This window comes from Aquarana catesbeiana, linkage group LG02 (genome assembly GCF_042186555.1).
Source record: "Aquarana catesbeiana isolate 2022-GZ linkage group LG02, ASM4218655v1, whole genome shotgun sequence".
NCBI classification, from domain to species: domain Eukaryota; kingdom Metazoa; phylum Chordata; class Amphibia; order Anura; family Ranidae; genus Aquarana; species Aquarana catesbeiana.
Genome location: NC_133325.1, coordinates 806,821,862 through 806,846,054, shown reverse-complemented (window position 1 = coordinate 806,846,054; position 24,193 = coordinate 806,821,862). Strand labels below are relative to the sequence as shown.

The following is a 24,193-nucleotide window of genomic DNA, read 5'->3' as shown; positions in this document are numbered from 1 at the left end:
CACTCCACATCACACACTACACTGACCCTACATACTACACCCTCACATCACACACTACACTGACCCTACATACTACACCCCGCATCACACACACTACACTGACCCTACATACTACACCCTCACATCACACACTACACTGACCCTACATACTACACCCTCACATCACACACTACACTGACCCTACATACTACACCCTCACATCACACACTACACTGACCCTACATACTACACCCTCACATCACACACTACACTGACCCTACATACTACACCCCCACATCACACACTACACTGACCCTACATACTACACCCCCACATCACACACTACACTGACCCTACATACTACACCCCGCATCACACACACTACACTGACCCTACATACTACACCCCCACATCACACACACTACACTGACCCTACATACTACACCCCCACATCACACACACTACACTGACCCTACATACTACACCCCCAAATCACACACACTACACTGACCCTACATACTACACCCCCACATCACACACTACACTGACCCTACATACTACACCCCCACATCACACACTACACTGACCCTACATACTACACCCCCACATCACACACACACTACACTGACCCTACATACTACACCCCCACATCACACACTACACTGACCCTACATACTACACCCCCACATCACACACTACACTGACCCTACATACTACACCCCCACATCACACACTACACTGACCCTACATACCACACCCCCACATCACACACTACACTGACCCTACATACCACACCCCCACATCACACACTACACTGACCCTACATACTACACTCCACATCACACACTACACTGACCCTACATACTACACCCCCACATCACACACTACACTGACCCTACATACTACACCCCCACATCACACACTGCACTGACCCTACATACTACACCCCCACATCACACACTACACTGACCCTACATACTACACCCCCACATCACACACTACACTGACCCTACATACTACACCCCCACATCACACACACTACACTGACCCTACATACTACACCCCCACATCACACACTACACTGACCCTACATACTACACTCCACATCACACACTACACTGACCCTACATACTACACCTCCACATCACACACTACACTGACCCTACATACTACACCCCCACATCACACACTACACTGACCCTACATACTACACCCCACAACACACACACACTACACTGACCCTACATACTACACCCCCACATCACACACTATACTGACCCTACATACCACACCCCCACATCACACACTACACTGACCCTACATACTACACCCCCACATCACACACTACACTGACCCTACATACTACACCCCCACATCACACACTACACTGACCCTACATACTACACTCCACATCACACACTACACTGACCCTACATACTACACCCCCACATCACACACTATACTGACCTTACATACTACACCCCCACATCACACACTATACTGACCCTACATACTACACCCCCACATCACACACTACACTGACCCTACATACTACACCCTCACATCACACACTACACTGACCCTACATACTACACCCCCACATCACACACTACACTGACCCTACATACTACACCCTCACATCACACACTACACTGACCCTACATACTACACCCCCACATCACACACTACACTGACCCTACATACTACACCCCCACATCACACACTACACTGACCCTACATACTACACCCTCACATCACACACTACACTGACCCTACATACTACACCCCCACATCACACACTACACTGACCCTACATACTACACCCCCACATCACACACTACACTGACCCTACATACTACACCCCCACATCACACACTACACTGACCCTACATACTACATCCGCCCATCACACACACTACACTGACCCTACATACTACACCCCCACATCACACACACTACACTGACCCTACATACTACACCCCCACATCACACACACTACAGTGACCCTACATACTACAACCCCACATCACACACTACACTGACCCTACATACTACACCCCCACATCACACACTACACTGACCCTACATACTACACCCCCACATCACACACTACACTGACCCTACATACTACATCCGCCCATCACACACACTACACTGACCCTACATACTACAACCCCACATCACACACTACACTGACCCTACATACTACACCCCTACATCACACACACTACACTGACCCTACATACTACACCCCACATCACACACTACACTGACCCTACATATTACACCCCCACATCACACACACTACACTGACCCTACATACTACACCCCACATCACACACTACACTGACCCTACATACTACACCCCCACATCACACACTACACTGACCCTACATACTACACCCCACATCACACACTACACTGACCCTACATACTACACCCCCACATCACACACTACACTGACCCTACATACTACACCCCGCATCACACACACTACACTGTCCCTACATACTACACCCCACATCACACACTACACTGACCCTACATACTACACCCCCACATCACACACACTACACTGACCCTACATACTACACCCCCACATCACACACTACACTGACCCTACATACTACACCCCCACATCACACACTACACTGACCCTACATACTACACCCCACATCACACACTACACTGACCCTACATACTACACCCCCACATCACACACTACACTGACCCTACATACTACACCCCACATCACACACACTACACTGACCCTACATACTACACCCCCCACATCACACACACTATACTGACCCTACATACTACACCCCCACATCACACACACTACACTGACCCTACATACTACACTTCCCACATCACACACACACTACACTGACCCTACATACTACACCCCCACATCACACACTACACTGACCCTACATACTACACCCCACATCACACACTACACTGACCCTACATACTACACCCCCACATCACACACTACACTGACCCTACATACTACACCCCACATCACACACACTATACTGACCCTACATACTACACCCCCACATCACACACACTACACTGACCCTACATACTACACTTCCCACATCACACACACACTACACTGACCCTACATACTACACCCCCACATAACACACACTACACTGACCCTACATACTATACCCCCACATCACACACTATACTGACCCTACAAACTACATCCCCACATCACACACTACACTGACCCTACATACTACACCCCCACATCACACACTACACTGACCCTACATACTACACCCCCACATCACACACACTACACTGACCCTACATACTACACCCCCACATCACACACTATACTGACCCTACATACTACACCCCACATCACACACTACACTGACCATACATACTACACCCCCACATCACACACACTACACTGACCCTACATACTACACCCCCACATCACACACTACACTGACCCTGCATACTACACCCCACATCACACACTACACTGACCATACATACTACACCCCCACATCACGCACTACACTGACCCTGCATACTACACCCCCACATCACACACTACACTGACCCTACAAACTACATCCCCACATCACACACTACACTGACCCTGCATACTACACCCCCACATCACACACTACACTGACCCTACATACTACACCCCCACATCACACACTACACTGACCCTACATACTACACCCCCCATATCACACACTACACTGACCCTACATACTACACCCCCACATCACACACTACACTGACCCTACATACTACACCCCCACATTACACACTACACTGACCCTACATACTACACCCACACATCACACACTACACTGACCCTACATACTACACCCCGCATCACACACTACACTGACCCTACATACTACACCCCACATCACACACTACACTGACCCTACATACTACACCTCACATTACACACTACACTGACCCTACATACTACACCCCCACATCAGACACTACACTGACCCTACATAATACACCTCACATCACACACTACACTGACCCTACATACTACACCTCACATTACACATTACACTGACCCTACATACTACACCCCCACATCACACACTACACTGACCCTACATACTACACCCCCACATCACACACTACACTGACCCTACATAATACACCTCACATTACACACTACACTGACCATACATACTACACTCCGACATCACACACACTACACTGACCCTACATACTACACCCCACATCACACACACTACACTGACCCTACATACTACACCCCACATCACACACTACACTGACCTTACATACTACACCCCCACATCACACACTACACGGACCCTACATACTACACCCCCCACATCACACACACTACACTGACCCTACATACTACACCCCCACATCACAAACACACTACACTGACCCTACATACTACACCCCCCACATCACACACTACACAGACCCTACATACTACACCCCACATCACACACTACACTGACCCTACATACTACACCCCCACATCACACACTACACTGACCCTACATACTACACCCCCACATCACACACTACCCTGACCCTACATACTACATCCGCCCATCACACACTACACTGACCCTACATACTACACCCCCACATCACACACTACACTGACCCTACATATTACACTCCACATCACACACACTACACTGACCCTACATACTACACCCCACATCACACACACTACACTGACCCAACATACTACACCCCCACATCACACACACTACACTGACCCTACATACTACACCCCACATCACACACACTACACTGACCCTACATACTACACCCCCACATCACACACACTACACTGACCCTACATACTACACCCCACATCACACACTACACAGACCCTACATACTACACCCCACATCTCATACTACATTGACCCTACATACTACACCCCGCATCACACACTACACTGACCCTACATACTACACCCCCACATCACACACACTACACTGACCCTACATACTACACCCCCCACATCACACACTACACTGACCCTACATACTACACCCCACATCACACACTACACTGACCCTACATACTACACCCCACAATACACAGTACACTGACCCTACATACTACGCCCCACATCACAGACTACACTGAACCTACATACTACACCCCCACATCACAAACTACACTGACCCTACATACTACACCCCCACATCACACATACTACACTGACCCTACATACTACACCCTTACATCACACACACTACACTGACCCTACATCCTACACTCCCACATCACACACACTACACTGACCCTACATACTACACCCCACATCACACACCACACTGACCCTACATACTACACCCCCACATCACACACACACTACACTGACCCTACATACTACACCCTCACATCACACACACTACACTGACCCTACATACTACACTCCCACATCACACACACTACACTGACCCTACATACTACACCCCACATCACACACTCTACACTGACCCTACATACTACACCCCCACATCACACACACTACACTGACTCTACATACTACACCCCCACATCACACACTACACTGACCCTACATACTACACCCCCACATCACACACTACACTGAACCTACATACTACACTCCACATCACACACTACACTGACCCTACATACTACACCCCACATCACACACTACACTGACCCTACAAACTACACCCCCACATCACACACTACACTGACCCTACATACTACACCCCCACATCACACACTACACTGACCCTACATACTACACCCCCACATCACACACTACACTGACCCTACATACTACACCCCCACATCACACACTGCACTGATCCTACATACTACACCCCCACATCACACACTACACTGACCCTACATACTACACCCCCACATCACACACTACACTGACCCTACATACTACACCCCCACATCACACACTACACTGACCCTACATACTACACCTCCACATCACACACTACACTGACCCTACATACTACACCCCCACATCACACACACTACACTGACCCTACATACTACACCCCCACATCACACACACACTACACTGACCCTACATACTACACCCCCACATCACACACTACACTGACCCTACATACTACACCCCCACATCACACACACTACACTGACCTTACATACTACACCCCCACATCACAAACTACACTGACCCTACATACTACACCCCACATCACACACTACACTGACCCTACATACTACACCCCACATCACATACTACACTGACCCTACATACTACACCCCACATCACACACTACACTGACCCTACATACTACACCCCACAACACACACTACACTGACCCTACATACTACACCCCACATCACACACTACACTGACCCTACATACTACACCCCACATCACACACTACACTGACCCTACATATTACACCCCCACATCACACACTACACTGACCCTACATACTACACCCCCACATCACACACACTACACTGACCCTACATACTACACCCCACATCACACACACTACAGTGACCCTACATACTACACCCCCACATCACACACTACACTGACCCTACATACTACACCCCCACATCACACACTACACTGACCCTACATACTACACTCCACATCACACACTACACTGACCCTACATACTACACTCCACATCACACACTACACTGACCCTACATACTAAACCCCCACATCAAACATTACACTGACTCTACATACTGCACCCCCACACCACACACTACACTGACCCTACATACTGCACCTCCACATCACACACTACACTAAACCTACATACTACACCACCACATCACACATTACACTGACCCTACATACTACACCCCCACATCACACACTACACTGACCCTGCGTACTACACCCCCCACATCACACACTACACTGACCCTACATACTACACCCCCACATCACACACTACACTGACCCTACATACTACACCCCCACATCACACACACTACACTGACCCTACATACTACACCCCACATCACACACTACACTGACCCTACATACTACACTCCACATCACACACTACACTGACCCTACATACTACACCCCCACATCACACACACTACACTGACCCTACATACTAGACCCCACATCACACACTACAATGACACTACATACTACACCCCCACATCACACACACTACACTGACCCTACATACTACACCGTACATCACACACTACACTGACCCTACATACTACACCCCACATCACATACTACACTGACCCTACATACTACACCCCCACATCACACACTACACTGACCCTACATACTACACCACCACATCACACACTACACTGACCCCACATACTACACCCCCACATCACACACTTCACTGACCCCACATACTACACCCCCACATCACACACACTACACTGACCCTACATACTACACCCCCACATCACACACTACACTGACCCTACATACTACACCCCCACATCACACACTACACTGACCCTACATACTACACTCCACATCACACACACTACACTGACCCTACATACTACACCCCCACATCACACACACTACACTGACCCTACATACTACACCCCCACATCACACACACTACAGTGACCCTACATACTACACCCCACATCACACACTACACTGACCCTACATACTACACCCCCACATCACACACACACTACACTGACCCTACATACTACACCCTCACATCACACACACTACACTGACCCTACATACTACACCCCCACATCACACACTACACTGACCCTACATACTACATCCGCCCATCACACACTACACTGACCCTACATACTACACCCCCACATCACATACTACACTGACCCTACATACTACACCTCCACATCACACACTACACTGATCCTACATACTACACCCCACATCACATACTACACTGACCCTACATACTACACCCCCACATCACACACTACACTGACCCTACATACTACACCCCCACATCACACACTACACTGACCCTACATACTATATCCCCCACATCACACACTACACTTACCCTACATACTACATCCCCCACATCACACACTACACTGACCCTACATACTACACCCTCACATCACACACTACACTGACCCTACATACTACACCCCCACATCACACACTACACTGACCCTACATACTACACCCCCACATCACACACTACACTGACCCTACATACTACACCCCACATCACACACACTACACTGACCCTACATACTACACCCCCCACATCACACACACTACACTGACCCTACATACTACACCCCCACATCACACACTACACTGACCCTACATACTACACCCCCACATCACACACTACACTGACCCTACATACTACATCCGCCCATCACACACACTACACTGACCCAACATACTACAACCCCACATCACACACTACACTGACCCTACATACTACACCCCTACATCACACACACTACACTGACCCTACATACTACACCCCACATCACACACTACACTGATCCTACATATTACACCCCCACATCACACACACTACACTGACCCTACATACTACACCCCCACATAACACACACTACACTGACCCTACATACTACACCCCCACATCACACACACTACACTGACCCTACATACTACACCCTCACATCACACACACTACACTGACCCTACATACTACACCCCCACATCACACACTACACTGACCCTACATACTACACCCTCACATCACACACTACACTGACCCTACATACTACACCCCCACATCACACACTACACTGACCCTACATACTACACCCTCACATCACACACTACACTGACCCTACATACTACACCCCCACATCACACACTACACTGACCCTACATACTACACCCCCACATCACACACTACACTGACCCTACATACTACACCCTCACATCACACACTACACTGACCCTACATACTACACCCCCACATCACACACTACACTGACCCTACATACTACACCCCCACATCACACACTACACTGACCCTACATACTACACCCCCACATCACACACTACACTGACCCTACATACTACATCCGCCCATCACACACACTACACTGACCCTACATACTACACCCCCACATCACACACACTACACTGACCCTACATACTACACCCCCACATCACACACACTACAGTGACCCTACATACTACAACCCCACATCACACACTACACTGACCCTACATACTACACCCCCACATCACACACTACACTGACCCTACATACTACACCCCCACATCACACACTACACTGACCCTACATACTACATCCGCCCATCACACACACTACACTGACCCTACATACTACAACCCCACATCACACACTACACTGACCCTACATACTACACCCCTACATCACACACACTACACTGACCCTACATACTACACCCCACATCACACACTACACTGACCCTACATATTACACCCCCACATCACACACACTACACTGACCCTACATACTACACCCCACATCACACACTACACTGACCCTACATACTACACCCCCACATCACACACTACACTGACCCTACATACTACACCCCACATCACACACTACACTGACCCTACATACTACACCCCCACATCACACACTACACTGACCCTACATACTACACCCCGCATCACACACACTACACTGTCCCTACATACTACACCCCACATCACACACTACACTGACCCTACATACTACACCCCCACATCACACACACTACACTGACCCTACATACTACACCCCCACATCACACACTACACTGACCCTACATACTACACCCCCACATCACACACTACACTGACCCTACATACTACACCCCACATCACACACTACACTGACCCTACATACTACACCCCCACATCACACACTACACTGACCCTACATACTACACCCCACATCACACACACTACACTGACCCTACATACTACACCCCCCACATCACACACACTATACTGACCCTACATACTACACCCCCACATCACACACACTACACTGACCCTACATACTACACTTCCCACATCACACACACACTACACTGACCCTACATACTACACCCCCACATCACACACTACACTGACCCTACATACTACACCCCACATCACACACTACACTGACCCTACATACTACACCCCCACATCACACACTACACTGACCCTACATACTACACCCCACATCACACACACTATACTGACCCTACATACTACACCCCCACATCACACACACTACACTGACCCTACATACTACACTTCCCACATCACACACACACTACACTGACCCTACATACTACACCCCCACATAACACACACTACACTGACCCTACATACTATACCCCCACATCACACACTATACTGACCCTACAAACTACATCCCCACATCACACACTACACTGACCCTACATACTACACCCCCACATCACACACTACACTGACCCTACATACTACACCCCCACATCACACACACTACACTGACCCTACATACTACACCCCCACATCACACACTATACTGACCCTACATACTACACCCCACATCACACACTACACTGACCATACATACTACACCCCCACATCACACACACTACACTGACCCTACATACTACACCCCCACATCACACACTACACTGACCCTGCATACTACACCCCACATCACACACTACACTGACCATACATACTACACCCCCACATCACGCACTACACTGACCCTGCATACTACACCCCCACATCACACACTACACTGACCCTACAAACTACATCCCCACATCACACACTACACTGACCCTGCATACTACACCCCCACATCACACACTACACTGACCCTACATACTACACCCCCACATCACACACTACACTGACCCTACATACTACACCCCCCATATCACACACTACACTGACCCTACATACTACACCCCCACATCACACACTACACTGACCCTACATACTACACCCCCACATTACACACTACACTGACCCTACATACTACACCCACACATCACACACTACACTGACCCTACATACTACACCCCGCATCACACACTACACTGACCCTACATACTACACCCCACATCACACACTACACTGACCCTACATACTACACCTCACATTACACACTACACTGACCCTACATACTACACCCCCACATCAGACACTACACTGACCCTACATAATACACCTCACATCACACACTACACTGACCCTACATACTACACCTCACATTACACATTACACTGACCCTACATACTACACCCCCACATCACACACTACACTGACCCTACATACTACACCCCCACATCACACACTACACTGACCCTACATAATACACCTCACATTACACACTACACTGACCATACATACTACACTCCGACATCACACACACTACACTGACCCTACATACTACACCCCACATCACACACACTACACTGACCCTACATACTACACCCCACATCACACACTACACTGACCTTACATACTACACCCCCACATCACACACTACACGGACCCTACATACTACACCCCCCACATCACACACACTACACTGACCCTACATACTACACCCCCACATCACAAACACACTACACTGACCCTACATACTACACCCCCCACATCACACACTACACAGACCCTACATACTACACCCCACATCACACACTACACTGACCCTACATACTACACCCCCACATCACACACTACACTGACCCTACATACTACACCCCCACATCACACACTACCCTGACCCTACATACTACATCCGCCCATCACACACTACACTGACCCTACATACTACACCCCCACATCACACACTACACTGACCCTACATATTACACTCCACATCACACACACTACACTGACCCTACATACTACACCCCACATCACACACACTACACTGACCCAACATACTACACCCCCACATCACACACACTACACTGACCCTACATACTACACCCCACATCACACACACTACACTGACCCTACATACTACACCCCCACATCACACACACTACACTGACCCTACATACTACACCCCACATCACACACTACACAGACCCTACATACTACACCCCACATCTCATACTACATTGACCCTACATACTACACCCCGCATCACACACTACACTGACCCTACATACTACACCCCCACATCACACACACTACACTGACCCTACATACTACACCCCCCACATCACACACTACACTGACCCTACATACTACACCCCACATCACACACTACACTGACCCTACATACTACACCCCACAATACACAGTACACTGACCCTACATACTACGCCCCACATCACAGACTACACTGAACCTACATACTACACCCCCACATCACAAACTACACTGACCCTACATACTACACCCCCACATCACACATACTACACTGACCCTACATACTACACCCTTACATCACACACACTACACTGACCCTACATCCTACACTCCCACATCACACACACTACACTGACCCTACATACTACACCCCACATCACACACCACACTGACCCTACATACTACACCCCCACATCACACACACACTACACTGACCCTACATACTACACCCTCACATCACACACACTACACTGACCCTACATACTACACTCCCACATCACACACACTACACTGACCCTACATACTACACCCCACATCACACACTCTACACTGACCCTACATACTACACCCCCACATCACACACACTACACTGACTCTACATACTACACCCCCACATCACACACTACACTGACCCTACATACTACACCCCCACATCACACACTACACTGAACCTACATACTACACTCCACATCACACACTACACTGACCCTACATACTACACCCCACATCACACACTACACTGACCCTACAAACTACACCCCCACATCACACACTACACTGACCCTACATACTACACCCCCACATCACACACTACACTGACCCTACATACTACACCCCCACATCACACACTACACTGACCCTACATACTACACCCCCACATCACACACTGCACTGATCCTACATACTACACCCCCACATCACACACTACACTGACCCTACATACTACACCCCCACATCACACACTACACTGACCCTACATACTACACCCCCACATCACACACTACACTGACCCTACATACTACACCTCCACATCACACACTACACTGACCCTACATACTACACCCCCACATCACACACACTACACTGACCCTACATACTACACCCCCACATCACACACACACTACACTGACCCTACATACTACACCCCCACATCACACACTACACTGACCCTACATACTACACCCCCACATCACACACACTACACTGACCTTACATACTACACCCCCACATCACAAACTACACTGACCCTACATACTACACCCCACATCACACACTACACTGACCCTACATACTACACCCCACATCACATACTACACTGACCCTACATACTACACCCCACATCACACACTACACTGACCCTACATACTACACCCCACAACACACACTACACTGACCCTACATACTACACCCCACATCACACACTACACTGACCCTACATACTACACCCCACATCACACACTACACTGACCCTACATATTACACCCCCACATCACACACTACACTGACCCTACATACTACACCCCCACATCACACACACTACACTGACCCTACATACTACACCCCACATCACACACACTACAGTGACCCTACATACTACACCCCCACATCACACACTACACTGACCCTACATACTACACCCCCACATCACACACTACACTGACCCTACATACTACACTCCACATCACACACTACACTGACCCTACATACTACACTCCACATCACACACTACACTGACCCTACATACTAAACCCCCACATCAAACATTACACTGACTCTACATACTGCACCCCCACACCACACACTACACTGACCCTACATACTGCACCTCCACATCACACACTACACTAAACCTACATACTACACCACCACATCACACATTACACTGACCCTACATACTACACCCCCACATCACACACTACACTGACCCTGCGTACTACACCCCCCACATCACACACTACACTGACCCTACATACTACACCCCCACATCACACACTACACTGACCCTACATACTACACCCCCACATCACACACACTACACTGACCCTACATACTACACCCCACATCACACACTACACTGACCCTACATACTACACTCCACATCACACACTACACTGACCCTACATACTACACCCCCACATCACACACACTACACTGACCCTACATACTAGACCCCACATCACACACTACAATGACACTACATACTACACCCCCACATCACACACACTACACTGACCCTACATACTACACCGTACATCACACACTACACTGACCCTACATACTACACCCCACATCACATACTACACTGACCCTACATACTACACCCCCACATCACACACTACACTGACCCTACATACTACACCACCACATCACACACTACACTGACCCCACATACTACACCCCCACATCACACACTTCACTGACCCCACATACTACACCCCCACATCACACACACTACACTGACCCTACATACTACACCCCCACATCACACACTACACTGACCCTACATACTACACCCCCACATCACACACTACACTGACCCTACATACTACACTCCACATCACACACACTACACTGACCCTACATACTACACCCCCACATCACACACACTACACTGACCCTACATACTACACCCCCACATCACACACACTACAGTGACCCTACATACTACACCCCACATCACACACTACACTGACCCTACATACTACACCCCCACATCACACACACACTACACTGACCCTACATACTACACCCTCACATCACACACACTACACTGACCCTACATACTACACCCCCACATCACACACTACACTGACCCTACATACTACATCCGCCCATCACACACTACACTGACCCTACATACTACACCCCCACATCACATACTACACTGACCCTACATACTACACCTCCACATCACACACTACACTGATCCTACATACTACACCCCACATCACATACTACACTGACCCTACATACTACACCCCCACATCACACACTACACTGACCCTACATACTACACCCCCACATCACACACTACACTGACCCTACATACTATATCCCCCACATCACACACTACACTTACCCTACATACTACATCCCCCACATCACACACTACACTGACCCTACATACTACACCCTCACATCACACACTACACTGACCCTACATACTACACCCCCACATCACACACTACACTGACCCTACATACTACACCCCCACATCACACACTACACTGACCCTACATACTACACCCCACATCACACACACTACACTGACCCTACATACTACACCCCCCACATCACACACACTACACTGACCCTACATACTACACCCCCACATCACACACTACACTGACCCTACATACTACACCCCCACATCACACACTACACTGACCCTACATACTACATCCGCCCATCACACACACTACACTGACCCAACATACTACAACCCCACATCACACACTACACTGACCCTACATACTACACCCCTACATCACACACACTACACTGACCCTACATACTACACCCCACATCACACACTACACTGATCCTACATATTACACCCCCACATCACACACACTACACTGACCCTACATACTACACCCCCACATAACACACACTACACTGACCCTACATACTACACCCCCACATCACACACACTACACTGACCCTACATACTACACCCTCACATCACACACACTACACTGACCCTACATACTACACCCCCACATCACACACTACACTGACCCTACATACTACACCCCCACATCACACACTACACTGACCCTACATACTACACCCCCACATCACACACTACACTGACCCTACATACTACATCCGCCCATCACACACTACACTGACCCTACATACTACACCCCCACATCACATACTACACTGACCCTACATACTACACCCCCACATCACACACTACACTGACCCTACATACTACACCCCCACATCACACACTACACTGACCCTACATACTACATCCCCCACATCACACACTACACTGACCCTACATACTACATCCCCCACATCACACACTACACTGACCCTACATACTACACCCCCACATCACACACTACACTGACCCTACATACTACACCCCCACATCACACACTACACTGACCCTACATACTACTCCCCACATCACACACTACACTGACCCTACATACTACACCCCCACATCACACACACTACACTGACCCTACATACTACACTTCCCACATCACACACACACTACACTGACCCTACATACTACACCCCCACATAACACACACTACACTGACCCTACATACTACACCCCCACATCACACACTATACTGACCCTACAAACTACATCCCCACATCACACACTACACTGACCCTACATACTACACCCCCACATAACACACACTACACTGACCCTACATACTACACCCCCACATCATACACTACACTGACCCTACATACTACACCCCACATCACACACTACACTGACCCTACATACTACACCCCCACATAACACACACTACACTGACCCTACATACTACACCCCCACATCATACACTACACTGACCCTACATACTACACCCCCACATCACACACTACACTGACCCTACATACTACACCCCACATCACACATACTATACTGACCCTACATACTACACCCCCACATCACACACACTACACTGACCCTACATACTACACCCCCACATCACACACTACACTGACCCTACATACTACACCCCCACATCACACACTACACTGACCCTACATACTACACCCCACATCACACATACTATACTGACCCTACATACTACACCCCCACATCACACACACTACACTGACCCTACATACTACACTTCCCACATCACACACACACTACACTGACCCTACATACTACACCTCACATCACACACACTACACTGACCCTACAAACTACATCCCCACATCACACACTACACTGACCCTACATACTACACCCCACATCACACACTACACTGACCCTACAAACTACATCCCCACATCACACACTACACTGACCCTACATACTACACCCCCACATCACACACTATACTGACCCTACAAACTACATCCCCACATCACACACACTACACTGACCCTACATACTACACCCCCCACATCACACACTACACTGACCCTACATACTACACCCCACATCACACACTACACTGACCCTGCATACTACACCCCCACATCACACACTACACTGACCCTACATACTACACCCCCACATCACACACACTACACTGACCCTACATACTACACCCCCACATCACACACTACACTGACCCTACATACTACACTCCACATCACACACTACACTGACCCTACATACTACACCCCCACATCACACACACTACACTGACCCTACATACTACACCCCCACATCACACACTACACTGACCCTACATACTACACCCCACATCACACACTACACTGACCCTGCATACTACACCCCCCACATCACACACTACACTGACCCTACATACTACACCCCCCACATCACACACTACACTGACCCTACATACTACACCCCACATCACACACTACACTGACCCTACATACTACACCCCCACTTTACACACTACACTGACCCTACATACTACACCCCGCATCACACACTACACTGACCCTACATACTACACCCCACATCACACACTACACTGACCCTGCATACTACACCCCCACATCACACACACTACACTGACCCTACATACTACACCCCACATCACACACTACACTGACCCTACATACTACACCCATACATCACACACTACACTGACCCTACATACTACACCCCCACATCACACACTACACTGACCCTACATACTACACCCTCACATCACACACTACACTGACCCTACATACTACACCCTCACATCACACACTACACTGACCCTACATACTACACCCCACATCACACACTACACTGACCCTACATACTACACCCTCACATCACACACTACACTGACCCTACATACTACACCTCCACATCACACACACTACACTGACCCTACATACTACACCCTCACATCACACACTACACTGACCCTACATACTACACCTCCACATCACACACTACACTGACCCTACATACTACACCCCCACATCACACACACTACACTGACCCTACATACTACACCCCCACATCACACACACTACACTGACCCTACATACTACACCCCACATCACACACACTATGCTGACCCTACATACTACACCCCCACATCACACACTACACTCACCCTACATACTACACCCCCACATCACAAACACTACACTGACCTTACATACTACACCCCCACATCACACACTACACTGACCCTACATACTACACCCCACATCACACACTACACTGACCCTACATACTACACCCCACATCACACACTACACTGACCCTACATACTACACTCGCACATCACACACTACACTGACCATACATACTACACCTCCACATCACACACTATACTGACCCTACAAACTACATCCCCACATCACACACTACACTGACCCTGCATACTACACCCCACATCACACACTACACTGACCATACATACTACACCCCCACATCACCCACTACACTGACCATACATACTACACCCCCACATCACACACTACACTGACCCTACATACTACACCTCCACATCACACACTACTCTGACCCTACATACTACATCCCACATCACACACTACACTGACCATACATACTACACCCCCACATCACACACTACACTGACCCTACATACTACACCTCACATAACACTACACTGACCCTACATACTACACCCCCACATCACACACTACACTGACCCTACATACTACACCTCCACATCACACACTACACTGACCCTACATACTACACCCCACATCACACACTACACTGACCCTACATACTACACCCCCACATCACACACTACACTGACCCTACATACTACACCCTCACATCACACACTACACTGACCCTACATACTACACCTTCACATTACACACACTACACTGATATCACATGGAGCATGGAGGGGCCCTTGTCTAGTAGACAGTATGGGGCCCCATGATTTCTAAAGGCAGTCCTGTGTTGTTTTTAATGAGGTTTGGTTTCTACATCTGAATTTTTTATATAGGCTTAAAGAAGGGGGGTATGGTGGCACTTTAGGTGAGGAACCCATACTGTATATACAATATATATATATATATATACTGTATATGTGCACCTCCATCCCTGTTCATTGAGATACAATGGGAGAGGTTGGGACTTTAAATGATACAAGTAATAACCAAGTAGGTGAAAAAGTATTAATGTATTTATTAGCATAAACAATGTGAAGACATTGCATTGGGTACATAAATAACAGTCATTTCTTGTATACAAGACACATCATAAAAGGTTTTTTACCTGAATATAGAAAATGCTCATTGCAGTTGACCGTATGGTAAGACATAATATAAAGTGTCATGGGGTCTATAGTGTAATGAAATGATAAACCTTTGTATGATTAGATTGTATATTAGAGTCAAGGCTTGTACATAAGGTGGTTAAAACCCTTCATAGAAATCGACACTGCATCCTATAAAGCTCAACGCGTTTTGTGGATTCATTCCACTCATCAGGAGCGGATGCTGGACATTTCTGCAAAAAATATATATGGACACCATTGTAGTCTAGCTTAACCACTTCCATACAGGGCACTTAGACACCTTCCTGCCCAGGCCAATTTTCAGATTTCAGCGCTGTCTCAATTTGAATGACAATTACGCGGTCATACAACACTGTACCCAAACAATTTTTTTATCATTTTGTTCCCACAAATAGAGCTTTCTTTTGGTGGTATTTGATTTTGATCACCTCTGCGGTTTTTATTTTTTGTGCAACAAATAAAAAAAGACCGAAAATTTTGAAAAAAAACTAATTTTTCTTTGTTTCTGTTAAAACTTTTTGTAAATAAGTACGTTTTCTTTTTCAATGACGGGCACTGATATGGCTGCACTGACGGGCACTGATACGGCGGCACTGATGGGCACCGATTAAGTGGCACTGATGAGGTGGCACTGACGGGCACTGATGATGGGCACTGATAGGTAGCACTGATGGGCACTGATAGGTGGCACCGATATGCACTCATAGGCAGCACTGATGGGCAGTCATAGGTGGCATTGATGGGCACTCGTAGGTGGCATTGATGGTTACTTATGGGTGGCACTGATAGTTGGCACAGATGGGCACTGATAGGTGGGCACTGATGGGCACGGATGGGCACTGACAGGTGGCACTGATGGACACTGATGGGTGGCACTGATGACACTGGTTATTTGCAGTGATGCCCCTAAGGGTGGCATTGCTGGGCATCACTGCAACATAATGGTGCCAATCAGTGCCCATTTGTGGGCACTGATTGGCACAGATTGGGCACACTGGGCACATGTGTATGGCCATGGGGTACATACCTGGCCATCCACATGTTGACCCTTCCCTGGTGGTCCTAGTCGTGATCCCTGGTGGTCCAGTGTAGTGATCTGAGGGGGGGCTGCGCTGATAAACAATCAGCGCAGACCCCCCTGCCAGGAGAGCCGCCGATCGGCTCTCCTCTACTCGCGTCTGTCAGACGCGAGTGAGGAAGAGCCGATCAACTGCTCTTCCTATTGACAGCGTGATCAGCCGTGATTGGACACGGCTGATCACGTGGTAAAGAGCCTCCGCTGGAGGCTCTTTACCAGGATCGGTGTAGCGGTGTGTCAGACTGACACACCGATCCACCGATCGCCGCGATGCGCGCCCCCGTGGGTGCGCGGCGGCATATTATCCTGCTGGACATCATATGACGTCCAGTCAGGATAACAGAACCACTTCCCGGACGTCAATCCGCCATAGGGCGGGCGGGAAGTGGTTAAAACCCAAGTATTGAAAAAGAAGTAAAATCGGGAGGAGAAAAGTTATCCACCAACCCGAAGTGACTTCCATAGAGTGTTGGATGCAGCCTATGTGATACTGTAAATAAGGGACCACTAGAGATGTCTATCCCGGGAGCTGAGGTCATAGAGGTCCATAGGAGCATCGGGCACATACACAACTCTTCCCAGAAGGATGAAGGTCGCCATATTGTGCTAAGTAATAGAGCCAAATAATGGCTCCAAAGCGATCTATAAGAGAAATGAATGTATATGAGTGTGACCAATCAGATGCTGCTACCTCAGAGTGATAGATAGAGCTCATACCCGTCAGGAATGGAGAAAAAACAGAAGATGTGAGTTGGAGAATGTCACCTCGTGTCACCAGAAGGTGAAGATAGAGCACTGAGAGTTGCATGGAGAATTACCTCTCTCCAAAAGAAGCAGAAAATAGAATGAGAGATGTGAATGAATGAAAAGGGAATCCAACGCCCAAGTGAATTCCCTTCTGGTACTACGTGATCCCATGATCCAAGTATGGAGTACAATACCATCAAATAGTGCAGCAGGGAAGCCGATCTGCTCCATGTGGGGATGTATATATGACACCGACATGTCCCCCGGGTAGACGTCTGACGTTTGTTTCATTCCGGATTGAAATTCAGATGAATTTTCATTTTTCGGAAATACAGATGTATCCGAATTACAATAGTACCAAATTTAACCACTTAAGAACCAGAAGGATTTACCCCCTTCATGACTGGGCCATTTTTTTGTGATTCGGTGCTGCGTCGCTTTAACTGACAATTGCGCGGTCGTGCGACGTTGTAGAAAAACAAAATTGTTGTCCTTTTTTTCCCACAAATAGAGCTTTCTTTTGATGGTATTTGATCACCTCTGCGGTTTTTATTTTTTGCGCTATAAACAAAAAAGTGTGAAATATTTTTTACTTTTTGCTCCCTAAAAAAGATAAAAAAAAACAAATTTCTTCCTCAGTTTAGGCCGATACGTATTCTTCTACATATTTTTGGTAAAAAAAAAAAAATCACAATAAGCGTATATTGATTGGTTTGCACAAAAAGTTATAGCATCCACAAATAGGGGATAGATTTATGGCATTTTTATTATTTTTTTTTTACTAGTAATGGCAGTGATCTGCGATTTTTATTGGGACTGCGACATTGCGGACACTTTTGACACTTTTTTTGGGACCGATGACATTTATACAGCGATCAGAGCTAAAAATAGCCACTGATTACTATATAAATGACACTGGCAGGGAAGGGGTTAATACCAAGGGGGCGATCAAGGGGTTAAGTGTGTCCCAGGGAGTGATTCTAACTGTGGGGGGAGGGGACTGACTGGAGGAGGAGACCGATCGCTGTTCATACTTAGTTTGAACAACAACAGATCTGTCTCCTCTCTCCTGACAGAACGGAGATCTGTCTGTTTACATTGAGAGATCTCCATTGTGTCTCTCTCTTAGGAGTGATCGCAGGTGCCCAGCAGACATCCCTGCCCCCGGGCACCGGCTTCGCTCTGTGGGCGTGCGTGCGCACCCTAGTGGTCCTAAAGTGGCCAACATATAGCTACGCCGAATAGGTTCTATAGAATAGAAAATAAAAGAACAGAATAGATTAGAATAGAATAGAATAATATAGAATATAACCATCTTCTGAAATTTGAATTTTAAATAGAATAAATGTAAATTCAAATACATAAGAGAAGAATATAATAGACAAAAAGAATAGAATAGACTATAATATAATAGAAAATTAAAAAAAACAAATGAATAGAGAGAATATAACCATTTCCCAAAATTCAAATAGACTCAATTTTGAATTTGAATAGAAAAGAATAGATCAGAATAGAATAGAAAATAACAGAATAGTATAGAAAAAGCAGAATAGCATAGAAAGAATATAACCATCTACCAAAATTTGAAGTTCGAATAGAATTTGAATTGAAAAGTATAGAATAGAAAAAACAAGAATTGAATAAAATAAGCAGAATCAATTTCAATTTTTAATAGAATAGAAAATAATAGAGTAGAATAGAATATAAAAATAACACAATAGTATAGAAAAAAAGAACATAATAGAATAGAATGAATATAACCATCTTTCTATTCCAATCTATTATTTTCTATTCTGTTCAAATTCAAATCGATTGTTTTAGAATTTTGGGAAATGCTTATATTCTTTTTATTCTATTGTTTTTTTTAATTGTATTCTTTTTCTATCTGTTTATTCTATTCTATTATTTTATTTTTTATTCTATTCTATCCTTTTCTATTCTATTCTTTTCTTTTCAAACTCAATCCGAAACTCAAATTTTGGAAGATGGTTATATTCTTTCTATTGTATTCTACTCTATTCTTTTCTATTCTATTCAAATTCAAATTGATTCTATTTGAATTTTGGACAATTTTATATTATTTCTATTCTATTTTATTCTATTCTATTTTAATTCTATTCTTTTCTATTCTATTTGAATTTCAGAAGATGGTTATAATCTTTCTATTCAATTCTATTCTTTTTTATTCTATTCTATTCCATTCTATTCTATTCGTTTCCATTCTGTTCTTTTATTTTTTATCCTATTTTGTTCTGTTTTACTTTATTATATTCTATTATTTTCTATTCTATTCTATTTTTTTCTATTCTATTCCTTTATTTTCTATTCTGTTTTATTTTCTTTGGAAATAGGAAAACAATTCGAATTTGAAAACTTTTCAAATTCAAAAACTATTTCAAAACTTTTTGAATCCATCTGAATTTGAATTAGAAAATTAAAATCAATTTGAATATGAACAAAGCGAATTCCGAAAATGAATTAAACGGATTAAACAAATTTAACTAAACAAATTTTATGTAAATAACAAATCAAAACTAAACAAATGTTTTCGTTCTTCACGTCTCCCCCCCAGGCCTCTCCCAACGTCACGCTGGCATGATAAATAGTGGGAGGAGTCGCCGCCAAGAAATTGGTGCCAAACCCCCCCCACACATGAATCAGCCAAGATGGCGGAAAGCACATCAGGACAGTGACACAGAAGAATGACATCACACGTGTGGCCCTCATGTGCTGTGCCGATGTGCATGAGGACCCCGGCCCGCTCCATCCCCCACACCCAGAGGGCGGACAAGGAGGGATAGGGGGCGGGGCCTGGTGCCCATCGCAGCTCCCAGGTACTAGACACCAAGCCCCTCCCACTGA

At 46.7% G+C, this 24,193-nt stretch overlaps 1 protein-coding gene across 3 annotated transcripts in view; it reads left to right on the top strand.

Moving 5' to 3' along the window:
• The window catches only part of LOC141129495 (uncharacterized), a 260,900-nt gene that overhangs the window by 74,316 nt on the left and 162,391 nt on the right, over positions 1–24,193 (top strand). The window lies entirely within an intron of this gene.